Raw genomic sequence first — 24,433 nt, forward strand, 5'->3', positions numbered from 1 at the left:
CCATATGTAAATATAAGTTATTGATTATAAGTTATTAATGCTATACTAATATTGCCACTACTTTCTTTTTCTCTCTCTAACTTTCCCTTTCTATATTCTTCTACTCCTTCTGTCTTTTCTGTCTCTCTTTCTTTGTCTGTCTCACTGTTTTTCTCTCTCTCTGCCTCTTTCTTTCCTTTTTATTTACACCACATATTTAATAGAATTTATTAAAGCTATACAAAGGCTGCCACTGTTCTGTTCCCTCCCCCATATCTCTCTCTCTCTCTCTCTCTCTCTCTCTCTCTCTCTCTCTCTCTCTCTCTCTCTCTCTCTTCTTTCTCTCTCTCTCTCTCTCTCTCTCTCTCTCTCTTTCTTCTTTCTCTCTCTCTCTCTCTCTCTCTCTCTCCTCTCTCTCTCTCTCTCTCTCTCCTCTCCCCTCTATTCTTCTTCTCTAAATAAGCCTTGTGCCAGAGCTAACATGAGCAAATTAACGTTTTGGGCTTTTTAGCGATGAATAGTGAATGTAGTCATTTATAATCCTAAACTATCATCGTGGGCTCTATAACGCTTGCTAATGAGGTGTGCTCGTGTGTGTGTGTGTGTGTTTAGCTGGACACCTGTAGCCCACTTTTTTGTTTGGAATAAACACCCAAACATGCAGTGTGGAAATGGAGAGAGGTATTGACACAGATACAAAAATGATGTGACTTGGCGCGAGAGAGAGAGAGAGAGAGAGAAAAAGAGGGAGAAATGCCCAGGAAGACAGAGCTATTGTTTAAATGACTCAAGCTGTTGGGTGGTGTATGATGCTTAAGGGCACTTCTCCGGCCCTTCTGTTCCTCCATCCATCCCTTCATCCCCCTATTTTTCTAAATTCATCATATTCATCAATACACGCAAGTCCCCCCCCAGGCTGCCTAATGCCCTCCCTTGTCTCACACACACACTGACACACACCCCTGCAGTTAGATTACAGTAATGAATTGTTCACAGGTGCTGATGATGAGCCCCTGAGCATCACCGTGGCGACGAGACTTGCCAGGCGCAGGCCAAGTGGAAAAGACCAGATGCGCTCTATTCCACCACCACCACCCCCCACACACACTACTAACACACATACACACGTAGCCTAGTTTGATGGCCTTAATAGCCTGAACACTGAGGGATTTAACCGCCAGGTTGTGTGTAGGGATGTGTATGAGTGTGAGAGAATGTATGGGGGAGGAAAGACGAGGAGTGGAGAAGGCTAAACTGGACAGATGGGTTTAGTGGTGGGGGAAGTTTTACAGTGACCAAGTCGTCTGTGTGTGTGTGTGCGCGTGCGTGCCTGGCTGTGTTTGGACATGTGTGGAGTCTGTGTCTGTTTGCTATTCAGTGCTGCAGCAGAGTTGAGATTGCAACGCGGCTGCCTGGAGGTGAGTAGTGTTTTATGGTATAAATCGTCTCCCTGCTACAAACACACACGCGCACACATCATCTTCCCAACTATTTATTTTATGATTGAGCAATTCAGTTGGATGGGACATTTGAAGGAGAGAGGCAGCAAAAGTGCTTACCTTTACTTACCGGCAAGCGTAGGTCAAGTTTCATTAATGTTATTTGTAGTACATCTGCTTTCACACACAAACAAACCAGGACCCAACCAGTGTATTTGTGGTCTGATAATATCGTTCAATACGATATTGAATATTGAAGTGCTATTAATATTAGGGGGGATAAATAAATAAAGCTGTGACACATACACACTGGGGTCTCAAAAAAAACCTGGGGATCTATCTGGGAAAACAAAGAAAAGTTATATGCAGTAAAATGAAGAAGATTCTTCATTATTTCTAGGTTACGATCCAAATTGAAGCAAATTTGTCATAGACCATGTTAAGGCCTTATTGCTTAATCTAATGCATTAAGCCATATTGTTGCTGTCAGAAGAAAACCTTGTATCTCCATTTCTGTCATTTTTCAGTTTTTGATATAATTTAAAGATGCCTGTTGCCCTTTACATTGTGTGTAAATTTCATAATGAATACACTAAAAGAAACGGCCCAAAATGACTTGGTAAAAAAGTCTGGTTCCAATGTCGGAAGATTTCTGAGAATTTTGTGATTTTATGCTCAAATGCTACTCTTTAGAGACAATAAAGACAAAGTAATACAGGATACACACACGTACACACATTTCTCAGCCGCATATTACTAATAACAATCATATTCATTAAAATAACAAACTAAAATACAACCAACTAATTCACAAAAAATGAAGATAACTGACTAATATTGTTCAGTAAAGCACCAAAATATGTAAATATATTAAATATATTAATTGAAGAGTTAAATACATTAAATAAAATATTGTAATCTGATTTTTTAGACCATATACTAGCTAATATTATCTGAACTTTCAGCTCCTTAAAAGAAATATCGATCACTAATGTTTCATATTGGTCAACACAAACACGTCCATTTGTCAGATAACCATTATTGGTGGAAAATGGCCCCTCCCCATTTTTATTTCTTTGTCTTTCTCTCTGTGTTTTCTTTCCTCCCTCCTCCCATTTCTCTTTCTGTCTTTTCCTGTAGGCTTATGGATTCTTTTGTAATGTGACTCTACAGCACTCATTACTCTCCTGCCATAAGGATGGATATTATCTGTGGCTTAATGCTGCTGCTGTGTGTGGCTTAGGGTAGAAATACATCTTTTTAATTCCAGTACTGTCACAAACCTCGATTTTCATTTCGGGTTAAGCCCGTAAAACATAAATATATGACTATTAATATGTCCGGGTTTTAAGTGCATCACCCTAGAAATACATTTTACACACACTCACAAAAAAAGATAACTAGGCGGCCGTCAGGAAAGTGGAGTATCTGTTATTTTGAGGTCTTTGGCACATTAAGTTTGAATTTTGTTCCACTGGCAGAACAGGTGTGTTTATGTATTTGTATCTGTCACAAACCTCGATTTTCATTTCAAGATGGTAAAAAATATGTGGCTATTAATATGTCAGACTTTTAAGTGCATCATCTTAAAGATTTATTTTACACTAACAAAACCTGGGTGACTGCCAATTTGAATATGCCTTATTCTGTGTTTTTTTTTTTTTATTTTTACAGTGGGCAAAATACATAATATTAAATAAAAATAAAATATTGTGCGTTATGTTGTCCAGGCTCTGTTCCTTGTAGCTGGATTACTGGGACAGCTAGCAGCTAATTAGTGTGTCGTGAACTGTGTGTTGCTGACTCATTCTAATCCAGCTCCAGTGTTGGAGGGCTGGTGTCCTGCACGGTTTGGTGAGTGTCCTGTTCAGACACACCTGATTTAACTCATTTGGAGCTAGATTCTGTACATAGTGACACAGTGTTACCAGTTTACAATGCTATGCTACAATTGGACGCCCACTGGCAGTAAGTGTTTATTTGCTTGGAAAAACAACAATAATGTTAGAATAAATATAAACATTAATGCAATAAGTCTTAACCATTTTAGTTAACCATTCCAAGGCTCTCATCATGGCAGCCCAGTATTAGTTGTAGTCATCATCCACTACTTGGATTCAGCAATGAGTACTTCATTAAATTAAACCAAGTGTACAGGTGGTGGAATTGAGCAAATCTATGTAGTGGCCGGAGGCGTCCAGGAGAAATCTGTGGTGTTCTAACCAACAAGATATACACGTATTATGGTGCTTTAACTGACAAAAATGCAGTCACTGCCAAGACAAATCATGTTTAAAAAACTGTATAGGTGCCAAACATTTTGGCACAGGACTGTATATTTAATTATTTTATTTGTAAATATTTATTTTGGCAGTAAGTGTGTTTTCAGTAGGGAAAACACTGTGGCTACATTCACATTACATGCCTCATTGCTCAATTCTGATTTTTTGCATGATGGTTCACATTCGTGCAGGTAAGCAACTCAAATCTATCATTAACGTGAACGAAACTGTGTATTAAAATTACCCGTGTATGTACATTTTAATCTATAAAGTCACATGAATGAACTATGTTTGTCATGAACTCACCAGCAGAACAAGCCTTTTTTATGAAGATGATTTGCTCTGAACCGCTCTCAGCTGTTCATTATTAGAGGAAGACAACGGCAAAAAATGGTCAGGTGCAGTGCTTTTTCACCGTTTACTGGCAGCATGTTCAGGTTAGACAATACTGCCATGTTAAGCCTGAATAATGATGCATCTGAATGGAGGAGGAACAAAAAAATCACACACATTTCCGTCTGAGTGTTCTCATTAAGGTCGCATGGCCCCAAATCGGATATATATCTAATCTAGGACCACATATGAAAGTGGCTCTGGTGGGATTTAAAAAGATTAGGCTTGTTTGTTCACACAGCTCAAGTGTGTCGCATTAAGTCAAATATCTTGTCACCTCAGCATGGTAAAGTGAATGTAGCCTATATAACATTAGAATAAATACAAACAAGCATTAATGCACTAAAACAAATTTCTTGGTGTCCTTTCAGCTGTTTAGAGGAACAAAATTTGGTTCAGGTATTGAATGATTGACTGTAATTGATAATGAGCAAAGAGAGGTTTGCAAATGGTCAAACAAGAACAAATAAGCTGGGTCGTCATACTGATTAGTCAGCAAGCTAGTTACCTGGACCTTGCTAGTAGCTGACATTATACAGTCTACTTGCTTTCAATCTCGACAACAAAATAAAGTTGTTAGCTCACTGTGGAACTTTCAGTTTAAAATTATGTGGTTTCAGTATTAAGTACATAAAATCACACAGCAGGGCTACAGGTGGTATGAGTGGTGATGCTAATACAGTTGGAAGTGCCCCTCTCTTCAGTGTCAAACATTGAGGGAAACCTAGAAACCTGTGCAGTGCAAACTAACAACTTTGAATTAAAGTTGTCTGAGATCCTATTAAAGATTTGTGAGCTGAAGTTGACATCTTTTTCGCCAGCTTGCTGTAAATGTAAATGGTACCACAGTAATGTTCTGGCGCTATACATTCTGGCACCTCTACCAGCGTTTAAGATGGAACGGAACATTTGATTAAGAGCTGGCGAATAGGAGGACATCAGCCATGACCACTGGCAGTTCAGTTCCTTGCCGACATCTCCTTCACAGCCTGGTATGTTATATTTCTGCACATAGGCTGCATTTTTGGTGCTGTTGCTCTGTTGACATTTCGTTCTTCACAGTACCTCCTAGACTAGAATGTGGGTAGGTTTATGTAAATTTTGGGGACATGGATATTAATGAGTCAAGACTTTAATTAACCTGACATTAATTAACCTGACAGTTTAGGTAAATTCTAGTAAATTCAAAGTTTTATTACACGCTTCTATAACCTAAGAATAGCTCAACCAGTTTACATTGGAATCCCTGTAGTTACTGAATAATAAGCCTTAGTATGTAATAAGCCTGGGATTTTAAGAGGTTAAATTAGGGGTTTTTAGGCAATTTTTAGTGCACAATTTTTATTTATTTGCTGGGTTTAACATATTGGAAAGAATAAAGCATAAAATATACACTGTGCCATAACTTTTGCACAGACCGCATTTTGTCTTTTCCCCTAATATGTCAAGTTCAACAAATAAACAGCAATTGTACGTTAAGGTGTGTTCTTTGTAGAGGACGTGTTAACTTTTCACTTTTAATTGGACACGGTATGAATATATACACGCATGAAATAATTAGAAACTAAATCCTTGAAACACTCAATTTACATATTGTGTGTTACAGTTAGGTTGAAAGGGATTTTTGTCATGGATCTGTAAAGCTTGTCTGACCTTATAACAGTTACTACAAAAATAACACATTTGTTAGCAGGGCATGGATGGGTTTTGATTGTATCGACCAGGCAGAAATGTCCTGGATTTTCCCACACCACACGCCATTTTTTATTTCAGTTGTGTCAGGTCTGTTAGCCAGATCTCGGTCCCAGAAGTCCCAGTGGTGCCATTCTCCAAATGGTCCTATTTAACCCCCCCTCCACTCTCGTTCTTACCCATTCCAGTCGGCTGCTCCAGGAGTCCACAAAGCCCATGCCGGCACTCCAAATGAGATTATTTCACAACGATTGGCCAGTGACCCTTTTAAAGGGCTATCCTACGGGTTGTGTGTGCGTGTGCGTGTGTGTGTGTATACACACGCTAAATTATTCATACCCTGAAACAAGTGCGGCACGCCCCATGAATAAGTAAAGCCTGGAATGGCCCCGCTCACCGCGCTGTATGGAGCCCATGCCTCTACAGACGCTTTAATCAATAGATTAATATTTCATAGGTTAATCAGGGATAGCATTTAAATTAATTTAAGTTCTAATTCGATTTGGATTTCATTTGAGTTGCAGGCAGCCGGAGTGTTTTCTTCCATTGCCAAAGATCTGGTTAATTACATGTGCTATATGAATGGCTTTTCAGGCATTCTGTTTAATAAGCATTGAGGCATAAATATTCTTAATTAAATCAAGTCATTTAGTAATAATATATTTGAATGTGCTCTTCATGGATGCATTGTTTGTAAAAGAAATGTTACTTCATTTTTTTTTATATGCTGCACTTGTTCCATTATGAACATGAAAGTTTTGGACTAACAGTAAGTCTGGATAAGTGATGCACAGGTGAACCACTGGATGTGAGATGAAAAAGGAAAAATCATTCCAGAGTTAACCTTTTATGAATCACCTCACTTTCTATCTGCCAATTAACTGTCTGCCTTCTCTGGCCAGACAGAGGAGCTGGATAAAGGCTTTTAAATGGGTGGTTCATTTCTTTCAGCCTGGGCTGAGGAGACCTGCGGGTCACGCTCACTTTCATGCCTGGCTTTCACTTCATCTTTCCTTCCTGTAGTTTCCAAACTACCACTGTGCTCTTTGATTGGGACACACATAATGGCTGAGCTCACCAAGTGCAGCAGCTGAGGTTAGTGCAGCAGCACTGTGGATCTATCCTACTTTTCCACTGTTTTGCTACTGAAGGTGATGTTGACTTCAGAAAGCCAGAAACACCTATTTCTGTCTTTTAATTTGTATTCTTCACCATTAATAGCATTTCTTAATGGTTTTGTCAGATTTATTTTGATATGCAACACAAGGTCAAAAATTCCTTGATTTTTATTTATTTATTTTTTTTTGTTTAATTTTGCAAACATATAAATTGGAACATGCTTCACACCAGTCTTTTTTTATTGTTACTCTGATGAAACAAAGGAAAATAAGCCCTTAGTGGTCTGAGTTCTGTTCTAAATATGTGCGCACGCTCAAACTGTTACAGTGCATCCAACAATAAGGGCAGCATTGTGCCTTTTTTACATAGAATATGCAGTAGCATGCTGAAACATCCAATTCCACTGCATGGACATGGGTGTGTCATAACCACTGTGGTGGAAGATTGTAATGAATGAAGCAGGACACAGTCAAAGTTTCTGAAAGTCCACATTATATCCAAATGCTTGTTTATCCAACATTTCCTCTGGATTCAAGGTATTATTTATTCTTCTGTGAAGGTTTTACACTAGATGTGAGAATATTTGACATGATTTAGTTACATTCAGCTACAAGAGCATTGGTGAGGTCAGGCACTGATGTTGGATGGTTAGTTCTGCATCACACCTCTCAAACTCATCCCAAAGGATAGTGCTTCATCTATCCACAGAATGCGATTTCACTGCTCCACAGCCCAGTGTGGGGGGGCTTTTCTAGCTGTCTTTTCAATGAAGATCTAGAAGGTAAAAACTGGGTGTCCGCCAGCAAATTTGAGCATATTTCTCTCTGATCCTTGGCACCGTTTGATTTCACTGAGCAAAAATGTTGTAGGCCATGTGGTTCAGAGCCCTAGAGGCAAAACTCAGCTGGAGACACAAGCAAAGTTTTCATGATTGTTTTATATTGGTAGTACAGATAGTTACCTAGACATTGTCAGTTCTCAAACGTAATTCATTTGGCTTGACAGAGTGCATACAGAACTGTGACAGATGTTGAATACGGCAAGGAACACGCTGGCAGGGATGAGGGAATTTTTCTCCTTACTTGGAAGACCAGAATATGAAGAAAATGGAAGCAATTTCAAAACACAAAGGAATAGTCAAGGTTTTTTTCAGATGTTTTCATGGGGCATCTGAACATCCTTGTGTACTTGTAACCTTGTGATTATTGTCACTGACATACACATCTCAAATTTTTTTATTTTGAAGATTTTATGATAAATAGGCCTATAGAAATGCTGCATAATGACTTGGGAGTAAAATCTCTTTCCATTAACTTGCATTCAAATTCAGAACGTTTTTGCCTTCTCTTAGTAATTTGGAGATACATACTTTTGTTGTATAAAAATATGCCCGTTTACATGCTGGCACAAACGTAAATATAAGTAATTATGAATATAAATTATGTATCACCAGCCAGTAAGTTCTGATACATTGACACAGTAGGCCAAGCATTGATCCATTCTAGGCGATACAGATATTGTTTACATTATAAATTTAACAGTCGCGAATGGCCATCTGAAAATAAATTACTATAAGCTGACAATAATTTTGACTTTCAGAGCTGACGAGGAACATCCAAACACACCGTACGACCATAGCATGTCTTAAACAGCAGGCTTAATATCCACTTAAGACTTCAGTAACAACTATAAATGAGTTAAGTTATTCTCCAAGTTATATACATATAAGAATGAGAAACTGAAGTCAAATCTGCTAACAGGTTATTAAAGTTTTAAGGGGTTAAAAACGCTACTGTAACAAAGTGAACAGAGTCGTTTCTTTTCCCCCTTCTCTCTCTGTTTCTTTCACACATGCTGACACACAGGAGTAGGTAAATCTCAGCGCAGCTGTCAGCCTGCTATAGTTTCCCTAATTTTTCCTCTCTTTGTTTCATAAGATAGAGCAATCACATCTTTCCCATTCAGCAAGATGTGCTGGCACGGTCTGCCAAGCATCGCCCTCTCTTTCTCTCGCTCATACTCACACACACAGACACACTCCCGCTGCGGTCAGGAGGGCACCTTCTCAACACTGGCACAGTTCAGCTCAATTAGCACGCTTGGAGGTTGGGGGAAGTGATGGAGGGAGCGAGCAAGCGATAGAGAGAGAAGAACGAGAGACAACGAGGGCGAGAGTGTGAGAGAGCAGAGGAAGCGGAGGATCTCTCGTCTGCCAAGTCTCCCTCCCGCTCCTGCAGGAGCTCGTGGGCCGCCTTTGTGTGCCGTCTGCCTGCCCGCTTTGTTTGTAAATAAGCTGTCTGGAAAATTAGCCAGGGCAGACGCTCTCGCTATCACTCTCTCTCCCTCGCTCTCCCTTTCTGTGCCCTCCTCCATCTCCCCGCAGGCTCCAGGGCTCCGTCCCAGCCGAAATGGCCCCTTGGAGTGATGAGTGCGGCACTTGAGTAACCACAAAGGAAAAGGCCAAAAGCTGCCAAAACTGTACAGACACAAGGCAGCTGCAAAGAAATGGGAAAATGTAGTGTGCTCTTAATATAAAGGTGCCAAAAAGGGTTCTTTGAAATGATACCATAGAAGAGCCACTTATAGTTGCCTAAAGTACCTTTCACTCAATTACAAGGTTCTTCACAGAACCAAAAGTATTGCTTCAATCCCTTTATTTAAGAGTGTAGAGGAATAATATTCCAACCACCAGTGAGAAGGAATGCAGGAGTTGGCTTATTAGAAAGAGCGAGAAAAGAAAAGGAGGACACAGAGCTTGAAGGTGTGGTTATGAAATAGCAGATATGAAAAAATGTTTAAAGAAAGTGCTACAATCAGCAGCATAAGGAGGACAACAGTATGCCAGAAAGATGGCTCCAGAGCTGTGTGTACAGTGCAATGATGTTAGTAGTAGACGTTATAATTCTTTTCAGCTGTTTGAATCATTCTAAGGGGCGAAACATCAAAATCACTGTCAAAATACTGTAAAAATTAGTCTTTTTTTTTTTTAGGTTAAACGTGTATAAACAAACCATATGTATGCTGTATTTTAACCCTGCTGTTGTTAATTTACAGGAATATAACTTAAATACACAGAAGCAGATGGTCTCACTTTATTTGTACAGTCCAGTATAGTCGCCTGTAGATTATCTATATATGTTTAAATTGTCAACAAACTATCTGTTGAAAGTCAGATGGTTCTAAACAGTGGTGGGGTTAGGGTTAGGATTTGGACCAGGATCCAGGATTAGAGCTAGGACCAGGGTGAGGGTTGGGTTTTGGGTTGAGGTTAAGATTAGGGTAAGGATTAGAGCCAAGTTTAGAGTTTAAAAAAAAAAGGTCAAATAAAGTGTTGCCAAACAAGCTCCCACCTAAATTTCACAGATGTTTGTGTTCGTTTTAGTGGATGTTTCTGTTATTATGGTGAAGTACTGTATGTCAGTATAACCAGTTGAGCTAGTGAAACTGAATAACAGTAAAAGGCAGCATTTCTAAGAAACTGTAACAGATTTTGCCTGGCACCTTTGCTTTACCTCTTCTTTTAATTCATATGAACACTTTGCCTAGACTAGAACTTACATTCATAAAAACAAATTCTCACCTGTATTTCGGAAAGGAAAGGAGCCAAAAGTGTCCACTTCAAATGGAAGTTAGCTGTCTTTGTCTATCAATAATTACATTTTTTGTGACCTTATTTTTGTTAGGCTTTTTAGTTTAACTAGGTGGGACTCAATGACATGAGCTGTCACTGTATTTTGCCATTTCTGTTTACTGCTTAATGTCAGTGTTTGATTTGAGACTATACTCCCCTACAAAACTCTACGCTCTAGAGAGAAAAGTACATGGCATATAGTAGCCAATGTATAAAGAGACTGGAGTTGTATTAAAAATATTTATTAACTCTTTTAGCCACCTTAGCCCAGTGTTTGATATGATATATGGTCACCACATTGGCTATAGCTGAGCATGTTAGCGGATATCATGGTGCTGAATCAGTTTAGTCCATTCACTTGAAGATTCATTCAAAAGAATGAATCACTTACGAATGACACATCGCTGCTAGCGATGACTCGGGCAGGGTGGGCTGTGGTGAGGGTATTGGGTGGCAGGATGCCAGCAAGAGTGTGAAGAGAGAGCTGAAGGAAGCCAAACTCTCACAGCTCATAAATCATAGTCATGCCCACTTCTCTTCATATTAATGCAGGGAGCAAATGTGGCTGGGGTTCTCTGTCTGCTTATCTGTGGAGTGGGAGTGGGAAAAGCTAAAAATAAAGGTGCCAAGAATGGTTCCATAAGTGATGTCACAGAAGAACCACTTTTGGTTCCATAAAGAGCCTTGCAGTTGGATATAATTGTGTTTTATCCACTGAAAGGTGGTGGTTCTCTGGCATCCTTTTTCTACCTTTATTTGTAATGGTAAAGAGGACACTACTGAACCTGATCAGCATTAAGGATGCTTTCTGGACACAGGAGCATTCAGACAAAAGTTCCAAAATAACAGGAATAAAATTATCATTATCATACATTAAAGGGCTTATATCATGTGTTTTATTGTATTTTATTCTTTTTGTCTGAGGTCTACCTTTTGATGTTTGTAGTTTTATGTACCAAAAACAGTTCAAATGTATTTTTACATGACTATTTTCCAATCTCTGTCTATCCCTTAGAATTAAACAGACTGCCTTTGTTAGTGTGCCGTTATGACTGATGTATAGAAATGAGCTCTGTTCTGAACTGCATTATGCAGTCTGGGCTAAAACACTGCTTATAACCTCAGTGTGAATGGGCAGAGCTAAACTGCTGTAGTCTGAATAAAGTGGTGTGTGTGTGTGTGTGTGTGTATATGTATGTATGCGTGTATAGTATTGATAATGTTTGAGTTATGTTTTTAACTTGTTTGTTACGTTAGAAATCAACACTAACTTTGCCCCCTTCCACCAGTGTACTAGATCTCCCCCCACCCCTGCCCACATCTTATTTTTCCACCTTCCCTGTCCTCCTTCCTGCTCAAGCCTTAATGGTAAACTGGGTTGTGAATGCCAGGATCTATGCTAAAGCCAGAAGAGTTGGTGCAGTTGGCACAGCAGTCCCAGCTGAGTTTGGCCCATTTTGTCCAGTTGTTCCCAGTCTCAGTCCAGGAGTAGCCCTGTCCTGTGCCTTTTGCTGTTTTCTGCTCTAATACACCCTCCTAAACTCTTCAACAAGCTTTTTCGTTGTATAAAACGTCTTGGAGCAAGGAAACGTGAAAATAGGAAAGAACTACTCCATGTCGGGAACGACTGGTTTTGGTAACTGTTAGGGGACTTTTTCACACCAACGCTCCACCTAGTCTGCTCTAAACAACTGAATCGTGGACCATCAAGCAAGGGGAACACATCAGAGTGTTCCTTTCTGCTTCTTCTAGCAGAACATCAATGTTTTAATGTCAGACTCTTGACAGATGCCTGTCTTCCTTGCAGCATGAGCTGCTGCTAATAATGACGGATGAGCAATAAAATATTAGAAAAGCAGTGCATTTGATGTTGGCGCATGAGTTGCGGGGCATGTTGCATCAGCAACCTGATTGGCTGCATTCAAATTGACGAACCAATTATAGAGAAGCAGGTATCAAGTAAGGTTTATTATTATTGCTTTGACTGTGATGCACATAAACCTTAAGCCTCTATTTTCATGCAAAGGGCAGTGGGAAAAATATATCAGGATACATGAAGACATTTACACAAAACATATTTCATGACTTTTAGCCTTTTTCTGGGCTTTGTGAAGAAATTGAAATGGACTAAATGCACCAGCAAAAATCCACATTCAAAAAAAACTTCTGAGCAATATTTTTTTACATTTTGGCATTTGCAGTGAATGAGAAGGAAAAAATTAAAGAATTAGTTAATTATCTAATAAAGTAACAGCAACATGTGCTGCTGTTCTTAGCAAGTTTAAAGGCCTTTTTTCATGCGCTCTGTGTTCAAATACTAACAGTAGCCATGATATACTACAAAAAGCTTATGACCATTTATCATGATAGTAATAATAGTGTGATGTTGAAGACGTGTTGGCATGTACTACTGTGCATTACACATATGATGTCACAGAGTACAGCAACCTCACTGTGGTAATTCTGAGAGTTAGTGTGTTTTAGACACAGAAATTAGTCTTTGTTAAAAGTTGGAGAGTCTCAGGTCAGACTGATTATGCAGTCTAGGCTGTGATGATAAAGTTAGCTCTGCCCACTCACAGGCCTTGGGTTTAAAACGCGCACACACATTGAAGCTCTTCCCTGTTACCCTGTTAAAAAAAGAAATGCAAACTTTCAGATAGATTTCTCCCAGCGGCACCCCAGCACATCCATTCATCATTCTGAGGGCCGAATCTTTTCTAAATACCTTGTTAATATCGTTTGCACCTCTCTTTTTTTCTTTCTTTTTAAAATTCATAACATCCATTAAGCAGGACTTGCTTATAGAGTGATTGAATTAAAGCAAAAAAGGGGGAAGAATTCCTGAAAGTGTTGTACTCCTGAGCAGGCAGTAAACACAGCAATTTATCATTGCGGCTAAATGGAGAATTAGGTGTCTTGTTTTATGAGTCCTGGAGGTGCGCTCTTTTTATTCTGTGAGGCGGCTGCATCTGGAAAGATTAAATTAAAATTCCGCCGCGAATGCTGCCGCCGCGCCACGCGTCACCGCTCTCCTGCCTGTCTTTTAAGCTAATTAAGTGCAATTATTTCAATTAGATATCGAGGAAGGAGACAAATAATCATTACTATGTAATCAGTTTGTGCTGTAACAATTTGGGAGCTGGCTCACACTGTTGGGCATCATGGAAGTTTTAAAGAGAATCTTTCTCTCTCTCTCTCTCGATCTCGCTCTCGCTCTTTCGCTCTCTTGCTATTGCTGTTTCTGTTTTTCTGGTTCTCTTTCTTCCCCTCTATCTCTCTCTCTGTCCCCTCTCCTGTTTCCTCTTTCTCTGTGTCTCTGTCCCCCTCACTTCTTTCTCTGTCTGTTTCTCTCTCTTACTTTCTCTCTCCTTCATTACTCTCTGGTTTTTCTCTTCCCTCTCCCTCTCCTATTTATTTATTTATTTATTTATTTTTTGTAGCTTGGCCCATGTCCAGTGTCGAAGCAATCCTGAAAGCTGTAATTTTGCCTGACATTCTGCTCCATATAAAGTAATCCCTTTAAAGAGCTGTATTCACATGTGTGCATGCTGTTTTGGCCCTGCACAGATTTTTCAGAAGATAAGAATTACAATCAAATCCCCAGTCTGGCTTTGCATCTTGTATTTTTTTTTTTCTTTTTCTAGTTGATGGGATTTGGCATATTGGAGAAATATAGGAAATGCTGTTTTCTGTCCTCATTATAGAAGGGCTTAGTTCTGGCTCTGGAGCGCTGGAGTGTTTTGACATCTGAGACTGCCAAGGCTTCCTTTAGGATAACTGTGATTAAAGAAAGGCCTCTATCTGTTATTGTTACATTGGATCTGTATTTTTTTTTCCTGCTGCACCTCAGAGCATGCGTATATGTGCTCAGTTCCCAGTTTTCAGTGTACAAGCTGTCATTCTATTAGCCTTGCTTCAGGGCCCCTGTCCACATTTGGCACTAATTAAAGGCTTTTAGACCCCTCGAGTCTCCTCTGCTGTGTGTTTGCATGTGTTGTATCTGCTCTTTGTGTTGAGGCAGGTCAGAACGAGTGAAGGTGAGAAGAGACAGAGGGCAAAGTGGAAAAGCTGGCGCAAATGCCAGCTTGATTTGAATGTGTGTGTGGGGGGTGGGGTGGGGGGGGTGTGTGTGTGCCCCAGAATGGTCCCTGTCAGCAGGAGTCTGATGTGTGTCTGCTCATGTGTGGAGCACTCATCATGGGCAATTAGGGCTGAGCAGGGGGGCCTGAACCTTCATCCAAGTGTCCTTGAAGAAAAGAGAGAGAGAGAAACAGCGAGAGACATAGAGCCAGACAGACAGAAGACACCCAAACTAAGAGCTTTTGAGACATGGAGACCAAAGCAAGCATAAACTCAACAATAGCTCGCTTTAAAACGGCTCAGTGGTGATCAGCAGCACGCTCCTCTAACGTCTTTGTTGTTCTCCTGCTTTGGTTTAAATAGGTTCTCTCCGCAGGGCGATAATCACCATTCATTATTCACACTTCAGACGGTCATTAAAAGTCAATCTAGAAAACCGCCGATGATAACACCAACAGGAGCAGCTCAGCGCAGTCTTTAATATTGTGTCACAATTTCACCCTAAATCGATATTTCTTTTCCTTTTCCTTTTTGCATAGACTGCACATTAGCACACGCGGGGAGGTTTTATAGGGATAAAGATCTCGCCGATCTTCTGCGGCTTGTAGCTGATGATTTATTAATTCTGTGTTCTGCCAGAGTTGGAATGAATCTCCTTTTAATATTTCATGTGCCACGCGCTCACACATGACATGACGTTACGCCGCCGTGGCTGCCTCTCCACGATGTTCAAATGAACACATGGGGCGACCTTTTTCCGCAAAGATATTTCAGCAAGAATTAAGTGGCTTTAGGGTTAATAAATTATGATAACTAACTTGCTCTCACACTGCACATCCCAGTAGGGTGATGGCTAGTCTTCTGGGGATGCATGGAAACTTTTTTCTCTACAGACTGCACAAGCGTGGCTTGAAATTATTTTCTATTATTAATAAACAAAAAAAAAGAGAAGCATTTTCTAGATACTGCAAACACTTCCTGCGGAAAGTAACACCAGTGTGTGTTAAACACAAATTATGCATGAAAACAACAGAAACTGATTTTCTGAATGCAGTAGTTTAGTGTTATTTTTCTACTTAGATCTCTTAACAAGCCTAGTAAATGGCTTTTAGAGAGTCATAAGAATATCACATCCAGTTCACTAGGCCTCAAATAGGGCACTTCCAATTTGTGGCCACAAGAAATTAACCTATATGTATTGTGTTAGCCCTCATGTGTTATTGTTCTGGTTGTGTTCACTCCAGCTATAGCAAGAAGAGCGTTAAAGAGTTAATTAGTGAGCGAGCAGCTTGCTTTCTGTCTTACTTGACCTAGTTCTCCTTTGTCTTTCTCGCCTCCCCCTCCCAGTCTCCTTTCTTTCTTTCGTTCTTTCTTTCGTTCTTTTTCTTTTTTCTTTCTTTCTTGCTTTCATGCTTTCGTTCTTTCTATCCTTTTATCAGAGTAATAAGTGTACTTCCTATGCTGTGAAAGCTTACCAGTGTCTGACTGCATGGTGAACATGAGGCTTTTGGTTGACTTTTATTGTGCGCTGCCATTCTTTAAACATGCCATCATGGTTTTATGCTTATTACAATGTATGTTAACATCAAAAGCATTGTTGCTCAGTTCAAATCTGATCTTTCTACCTTGTTGGTTTACGTTTGTGTTAGTAAGTGAGACATATGTCATTAGAGTGAATATACACTCGTAAGGAAAAAAGTACACAGCAAGAAATTATTCTCTTGTTTTGACATGTGGACATGAGTATTTGAACATTTAAACATTATGTATAGATAAACATTATGTAATAGAACAAAAAACAATGGAAATTTGACTTTGCAATCATTTATTAAAAAAAAAAAAATCATTTTTGTCTGTTAAAAAAAAAATAAGTACATCCCTGGCCTCAGTAACTGGTACTGCCCCCTTTGGCAGAAACAACTTTGTGTAGGCGTCTCCTATGACAGTCTACCAGTTTGACATGTACTTGGAAAAAAAAATGTCCTATTCCTCCATGCGTAATTCTTTCAACAGTTTTTGAGATGTTTCTTGCTTGTACAGCCCATTTCAAACCTGTATGCAAAGTATTTGAATGGGATTCAGTTCTAGGCTTTGACTAGGCCATTCCATTACCCTCTATTTCTTCCTTTGGAGCCATTCCTTGGTGGATTTATTTGTATGTTTGGGATCATTATCCTGTTGGGAGGTCCACTTCTTCAGCTTCAACATTTTTTTTTTTACAGATGGCCTCTGATGACACTCTCCTTAAAAACTCTCTGGTATGAAATGGAATTCGGAGCCGATTCGTTGATTGCAAGTTGGCCAGTCATGTAGCCAGCAAAACCTCCACAAACCATAACCGTAATTTTTTTCCACTATCATGCTTTACAGTTCATATGAGGTTCTGCTGATCAAATGCCGTCTTTAGTTTTCGTCATACATTACTTCTGGTACTGTAGCCTAACCCGTCTATCTTTGACTCATCTGTCTATAGAGTCTTGATCCAGGGCATTTCGTCTTTGTCTAGATATTCATTAGCAAACTTTAGGCTTGCCCTGATGTTCTTTTTTGACTGCAAATGCTTCACCCTGGCACCTACCATGTAGTTTAAATTTGTGCAGTTTTTCTAAATGGTATTTTTATGCATTTTTTTTTTTTTAATTTTGGTGGTTCTTAAAGACTTTTTTTTAGCATTATACGATCTGCTCTCCGGTTAAATTTACTGGGGCAGCCTGGTCTGGACAAGATGGCAGTGCTTTTAAATCTTCTCTACCTGAAAATGGTCTGCCGGACAGTGGAACGATTGATTTCCAATATTTTGGATATCTTCTTAAATGTGTGTGTTTGGGAAGGGTTAAATTGCATTACTGTTTATTTCAAATATATCTAGTGCACTCAAATACAAATATTGGCACCCCTGGTAGTTATGAGCAAAATGAACTGTAAATATTCTTGATTGCTTATTCTTTTTTGTCTTAAATTAAATTTTGACATGGAAAAAAAAAATCCTAAATCCGTGTATGCCACAATTATTGGCACCCCTAGAAATTCTTAAGAGTGAAATCTAACTGAAGTATATTCCTGTTATATTTTATGTTTGAGGTCACCTGAGCGAGTGAGAACACTTAATTGGTGAGCCATGATTTCCTGTTTCACTGGGGAATATATATGAGATGGAACACAGTCTAAATTCCCTCAGTCATCCATCGCTATGAAAAAGACTAGAGAATACACCAGTGATGTGCTATAAAATGTTACTGAGCTGCACAAATCAGCAAATGGCTACAAGAAAATAGATAAACAGTTAAAAATGCTCATGTCCACTACCAGGGCAATAATTAAGAAGCTTAAAACAGCTGGAGATGTTAAGATTCTGCCAGGAGGAGGATGTATGTCTATACTGACCCTGCACACATTGAGGAGGATGGTTTGAGTGGACAAAATCTCTAACAGATGAGGAATTGCAGACATTAGTTGTGTCTTGAGGTCACAATGTCTCCCAAACTATAATCAAACACCACCTATATAGCCACAAATTTCTTGGGGTGGTTGCCAGAAGAAAATCTTCTGCTTTCAAGGACCAACAAACCAAGCACCTACAGTTTGCCCAATGATACTGGAACTTCCAGTGGGGCCATGTTCTATGGTCAGAGACTGTAATAGAGGTTTGTGGCAACAAACATCAGGGGTGAGTTTGGCATGAACACAAAAATAAGGAAATGTTTTATCATGTAGCAAAATAGCCCATCCCCACTGTGAAGTGTAGTGGTAGGTCTGTGAAACTGTGGGGCTGTTTTTCTTCCAAAGGTCCTGGACAATTTATTCAGATACATGATATCACATTCAATCATGTACCGGCAGAAAAACAATCAAAATCTGACTGCCTAAACTCTGAAGCCTAAACTGGGCCATAGTTTTGCCACAGTGATCCAAAGCACACCTCCAAATCAGCACAAAATGGTTCTCTGACCACAGAATTAAGATGGCCACCTCAGTCCCCTGACCTAAACCCCACAGAAAACCTGTGGGATGAGCTGAAGAGAAGAGTACACAGTGTGAAGCTCAGAAGGATCTGGAGAGATTCTGTTTGGAGGAATGGTTTAAGATCCTTTGCCATGCATTCTTCTGTTTCAGTAAGCATTATAGGAGAAGACTCGGAGCAAAGGGAGGCTGCACAAAGTACTAAATAAAGGGGTGCCAATAATTGTGGTACACACAGAGAAATATTTATTTCCTGTTAAGATTTATGGTTTTTATCAATCATTGTACTTCAAAAAGGTTAGATTTTTGTTCATTTAAATGAAAGTTCAATAGGATCGGCAATAAAGAATGTTTACCAGAGTTGCCTATATTTGTGCAGGGTGCTATAAAAATGGCAAAAAGATTGGTAATTCTAAGTGTTTGTTATATTGTTTCACTTTTATCTGTCGACTTTGTTTAAATGAAGACTTGACATCTGTATCTCCAAATATGTTGAAAAAGTCTAAACCTTTCGTGGGGTGTACTTTCTTCTTCACACGACTGCAGTTCTGCCTTATTAGCTTATTATATCATTAGCTGCAGTAGTCACCTGCTACTGGCACACAGATGATGATAGTGATGTACAGTTGTGTAGTTAAATGTGATTTAAATAAAAATGGGCATAAGCTTCTATTATATGATTTGAAAATGACCTAAATCCAAGTAGAAAAGATCACGTTTTTGAGTAAATCTTAGTAGTTACTGAATAATAGTTGTATAATCAGCCTGAACATGATGATTCGGCCAAAAATTTAATCTAGTCTAAAACAATGTTCCTCAAATGTTGATCAGCCTAGATATTATGACTTCTTTTGCATTTGGCTTCAATGATACATTGAGCATTAACGGCTTAAAAAAAACCTAACAAAACAAACAAAAAAAAATCCAGGTTATTTTGCCGCTGTAGTCGATGGCAAATTTGGGAAAATTGAACTCTTGATGGAATGTCCCACTTACTGTATTTAATATCCAGACCTAACCATCCATTGGTACCCAACCTCACTGAAGATTTATTTGCATTCAGGGACATAAGCATTAAAGCAATGTTCCAAAATCTAGTGTAAACCCTTCCTAGAACACTGGATATAGCCAGTAACCCTACAAATTGAACAGACTTACCTAACTCAGAGTGGTTTGATGCAAGTGTCTGATTTAGGCATGCCGCTTGCACAGTACTAACTCTAAAGCTAAAGCACCAAACATTTCTTGGCTGACTGTCCTCATTTGCTGTGTAAATGTGTCCTATACTAATGAAGATAACAAAACTGTTGGAGCAGTTCCAGTAGACAGGTCAGACTGTGACATGGTCAGTGCCATGGCCATTGGGAAGCGTGTGGTGGTGGATGCTGGCAGACAGGTAACACTTCACACCTGCCTCCGCCTATATAAATGAGTTTGATCCACCCACTAGTTAGGACTCCTCTAATCACATGATACTACCAGCACCAGGAGGACGAAGGCTAGCACAGGCTTCCTCCGAGACCTGTAAAGCCAGTTGCCGCATCTTCGAACTGCCACTCACGCAACATCATTGAACAGCCAAACGCACACGGAAGAAAGCGCCAATCGGCAAATCTGTTACGTCAGCTAACAGACGCCTGCGTCGGCTCACATCGCGTTGGAGTGATGGGGTGGAAAAGAGGGGGCCATCCCACCCACCCAGAGAGTGACACCAATTGTGCTCTCCTGGACTCCTGGCCATGCATGGCTGTAGCATCACCAGGGATCGAACTCACAATCTCCTGATGATAGGGGCCAACGCTTAGACGGTCGCGCCTCTCAGGAGCTTCTAATTATCTTTTAATGCATTTTTTTAAAACTGAAGTTTTGGAGATATTAGATTTATGTTTAGTTGAGATTTTTGTGTAATTTTCCATGAAATCTGTTTTCTTCTTTTTTGCTGATGCTGAAAAAGCTTAATGGCTGTTTTGACTGAAAATTGAATCAGTAAAAGGGTGGGCTCTGACTTTTGAATGGTACTGTATGTGCCTCCAGAAGTACTCTCAGAACTCGTATTCCTCACTTTTCACTCACACACATTAGTATGGGGGTCCTAATTAGATGCTGAATAAAGACTTTCTTGAGGACTGCGACAACGTTTTTTGATAGGCTCTTTCCTTTTTTCACCGACACACTCTCTCTCTCTTTCTCAGGTGCTTTCCCCACCACTACTGGAGCCTTATTATGGAAAGCAGATGTGGAGAAGCTGTGGTGAGTTCTTTTAATTCTAAATCCTCCAACCAGTGTGTGCTCCGATGGACTGCGCCTCTATCAGAAATTGGTTTGCTAACTATAATGACTATAAAACCACAGTAGGTGCCTTTAGAACACAAAAACCAAATTTCAGCTTTCTTTGTTCGGTAGAAAGGTCCCTCTGTTTGATAGTACTGCTTTTGTAACGTGATACCTCTTTATTTAAAAACTTAATGGAATTTGGACAACCCCTGGCCCCTCAGTGTGGATGTAACCTCACCCTGTCACAAGAGACTGAGTGTTCTCTGAGGCAAAGTGCTGTTGTGAAACAGTATCTTAAGTGATTTCTGTGATTATTGTATTTTTCTCCAGTCTGGTTTTTATAGCTTCCAGTGATGAGTAACTAACCTGAAGCTGTGACAGTGAGTCAAGGTCAGATAGGCTCAATCTGTGCTGTGTACACACAGTCATATTGTATGACCGAAGAGCACTTCACTTTCCCCTTAACTGCTGAATGATGCTGAAGCCATGCATGTAAATTAATCTGTGCACTATTTATTTACTGCATTCACAGTGTTGGGTTAGTGTATATGTACAGTATTGTGCAAAAGTTGGAGACCACCCTTCATTTATTTCATTTCCAGTCAAAACTGCCATTACATACAAGTTCATTTTTCAGGAGATTATTCTGGGGATAATAGATATGATTATTAACTTGCGTAATGAAGGGGGAAGTCAAAGGAAGATGACTGGAAAGAAGAACAGCAGTTTCCAAAAATGGAGTTCAAATAATTATCAGGTAGAAAGTATTTAAGGCTTTCATCTTTAAGAAAGTGGAGAAAAGCTACACTCTTACTTTTAGATCCAAAAAAATCCACAGGTAATGGACTGATCACCTCAGAGCCCACGCTGCACCAACATTGAATGTGTTTAGGATTATTTCATCTGTGGAAAGCACAAGAAAAGGCCTTATTCACACGAGCTACCTCTGCGGTAGCATGAGTGCTACAGCTCGAACACGCTGGCCTTTCATACAGCATTTGTGCTGCGGAGCACAGAGAAAGTTATACAGACATTTCTTTTTCCAGACAGATAAATAGTCATATCAGTCACAGTTCTCAAAAAAATAGATTGGAAACAATCAGTGCCGGGTATCCTCTAAATAACGCACCGCTTCAGTGCAGCGTCTGGGATTCTCTGCCACTTCGCGCACACAGCCTGTGTGAAAGCGGTGACCACCTAACATGGGCACCAAAATGAAAAGCACACGCCACGCAGATGCACTGTGTGTGAATTGGGCATAGGACTGAACTTTAGAGATGTGGAAAAATAACCCTGCATTATAAATGCAAATGTCCCTGGCAATAGTTTGAAGAGAGACAGGGTAAGGAGTACCTCATCTAGTGTGTACTTCAATAAAAATGTCATTTAAACTTATTGTTAAAAAAAGAAAAGATTGCAAAGAATTTATTACTATACATCATAAATGTAAGCTGCACTGATTCTATGTTTACATTTGTTTGGTCTGATTATGCTTTTTGTCCTCTAACTATAAAGCTCTGGTAGTGGATGAGCTTTTGCTAACTGTTCATTGATAGAAATATGTGAGAGATTAAAGATTTTCACCTAAGCTTTTGTCTTTTGGAGCATATTTGTGACACATCTGTTAGAGTGCGCATGTCAGACATTGAAGCATCTCTGAAGTGTAAATATTTAACCACTGCTTAACAAACACTAGTTCATAGGTTACCACAAAGCTGTGTGTTCTTGACCAACTAGAAATGAATCAGAGAAGAATAGAACACAGAGAATGCTTTATTTGTGTTGCATAATTCAGCATCTGAGAAAATGATGAAACTGCCACGTCTGACACTTTGCCATTAATGCTGTGAGCTGTTTGGAGCAGCATTGACAAGTGAGGCTAGATCTAAGGTGCACATCTTGCAGTGGGGAAAAGGGAAAAAATCAAAGGAAACTTGAGAAAATATTAAGGAACTACATGAGGAACTGAAGTAATCCTAAATCTCTTGCATGCTTGGCATCTCCATTCCCCCTAGACATGTCTAGTGGTGTATTATAAACTCAGTTAGCAATACTAATATGCATAAAGTAGAAAAGAATGAATTTAGTAGCTCTTAATATCATGAAAACTTATGAATTCTGTTAAAAAAAATTGCTTGCTAAACAAATGTGTGCTCTGTGGATGCTGCCATGTGGGACGTCTCCATGAGAGATGAGGTGTTTCCATGTTGTGTTAATGGGCAATGAGGGGTCTTGTGGGGTTGTTTCCACTGCCTGGCTAGAGTAAACGTGTGTGACATTTCAGAACAGTGCTGGTTCAGTTGGCAGTGGTGGGCATTACCGTTTTAAAAGTTTGTTCTGAAACAAATCAGTCTCTGATTTAGTGCAGGGAGTCCACTTGTTTAATCAGTTGGTCTCAAACAATTGATCATGTGTACTCTTGCTTTGTTAGAATAAAAACCTTCCAACACTGGCTGCACTGGCCTTTTATGGAAAGACTGGACACCTCTGGTTTAGTGTGTCAGGAGTGTGTGATGGCATGTAAATCATAGAAGCATTAGTGAACTGCTGTCACTAAACAGTTCTTTAAGGTTGTAGCTGCACAACTGTGGATTAGACTACATATAAAATAAACTTGTCCAAAGCTGCTTCCTCATATTAGCCTACATGATGCATGTGGTGGCTTCTAGACTGTGTTATTCCACGTCACTTAGGCATGTTCTGGTAACACAATCCTCTTATTCATGTAACTGTGTGAAAAAGTACTGTGGTAAGCAGTAAACCAGTTTCGGGGAGGGGGGTTTGTTTGTTTTCCTTTATTGTTTTATTTCCACAAAGCATTTCCACACATCATAATTGTAATTACAATTATAATTAATAATAAGTACAATGTGTTGCGCTCTTGCTACTTTAGCCCAGGTGGTTGCTAAGGTGTTGCTAGGCCATTGCTATGGTATCTGAAGCAGTTGCTAGTATGTGTGTGCATGTGTGCTAGTAAGTATATTTAATGTGCATGTAAGATCGCTGAAGGTCAGTTTAACAATAATAATAATGTTTTTTTATAGAGCACTTTTCATACTGGTGGCAACTCAGCACTTTACAGACAAGTGATGATGTTTTACAGTAATGAACGAGACAATGACACATCAAATTAAAACGAAATACCAAAGAGACAGAATATTAATTGAATGCTAAGTTAAAGAGCGATGTTTATAAATGTTTCTTGAATGTGTGCACTGGCCTTGACTGTCTAATAGACGTTGTAATTGAGTTCCACAGTTTAGAAGCAGAATAACTGAAAGGTGCCTCTCCACATTTACTGTATTTTATGGGAGGTATTGGTAGAAGGTCAGTATCTGCAGATCTAAGATTATGTGCTGGAACATAAACAGACAGACACTCTGTGATGTAAGCGATGTTTTAAGGTCATTTAGAGCCTTAAACACTAGTAGCAGAACTTTAAACTCTATTCTGAACGATATAGGTAGCCAGTGCAGTTCTTTTAAAAAAGAAATGATCTGTTTTTTTTTGTTTTTTGTTTTTTTTTGTTTTTTTTTTAGGATCCGTGCTGCTGCATTTTGTATAAGTTGTAAGGGATATAT

General features: G+C 39.5%; 1 long non-coding RNA gene across 1 annotated transcript in view; it reads left to right on the top strand.

Annotated features, from left to right (window-relative positions):
- LOC118815454 overlaps positions 1-20,828 on the top strand; it is a 253,669-nt gene extending 232,841 nt beyond the window's left edge. The window contains exon 3 of the long non-coding RNA XR_005007806.1: positions 20,771-20,828. This is a non-coding gene — a long non-coding RNA (uncharacterized LOC118815454). The remainder of the gene's footprint in view (positions 1-20,770) is intronic.
- The last annotated feature ends 3,605 nt before the right edge of the window (positions 20,829-24,433 follow it).

The sequence above is a fragment of the Colossoma macropomum genome, unplaced genomic scaffold (assembly GCF_904425465.1).
Source record: "Colossoma macropomum unplaced genomic scaffold, Colossoma_macropomum, whole genome shotgun sequence".
NCBI classification, from domain to species: Eukaryota; Metazoa; Chordata; class Actinopteri; order Characiformes; family Serrasalmidae; genus Colossoma; species Colossoma macropomum.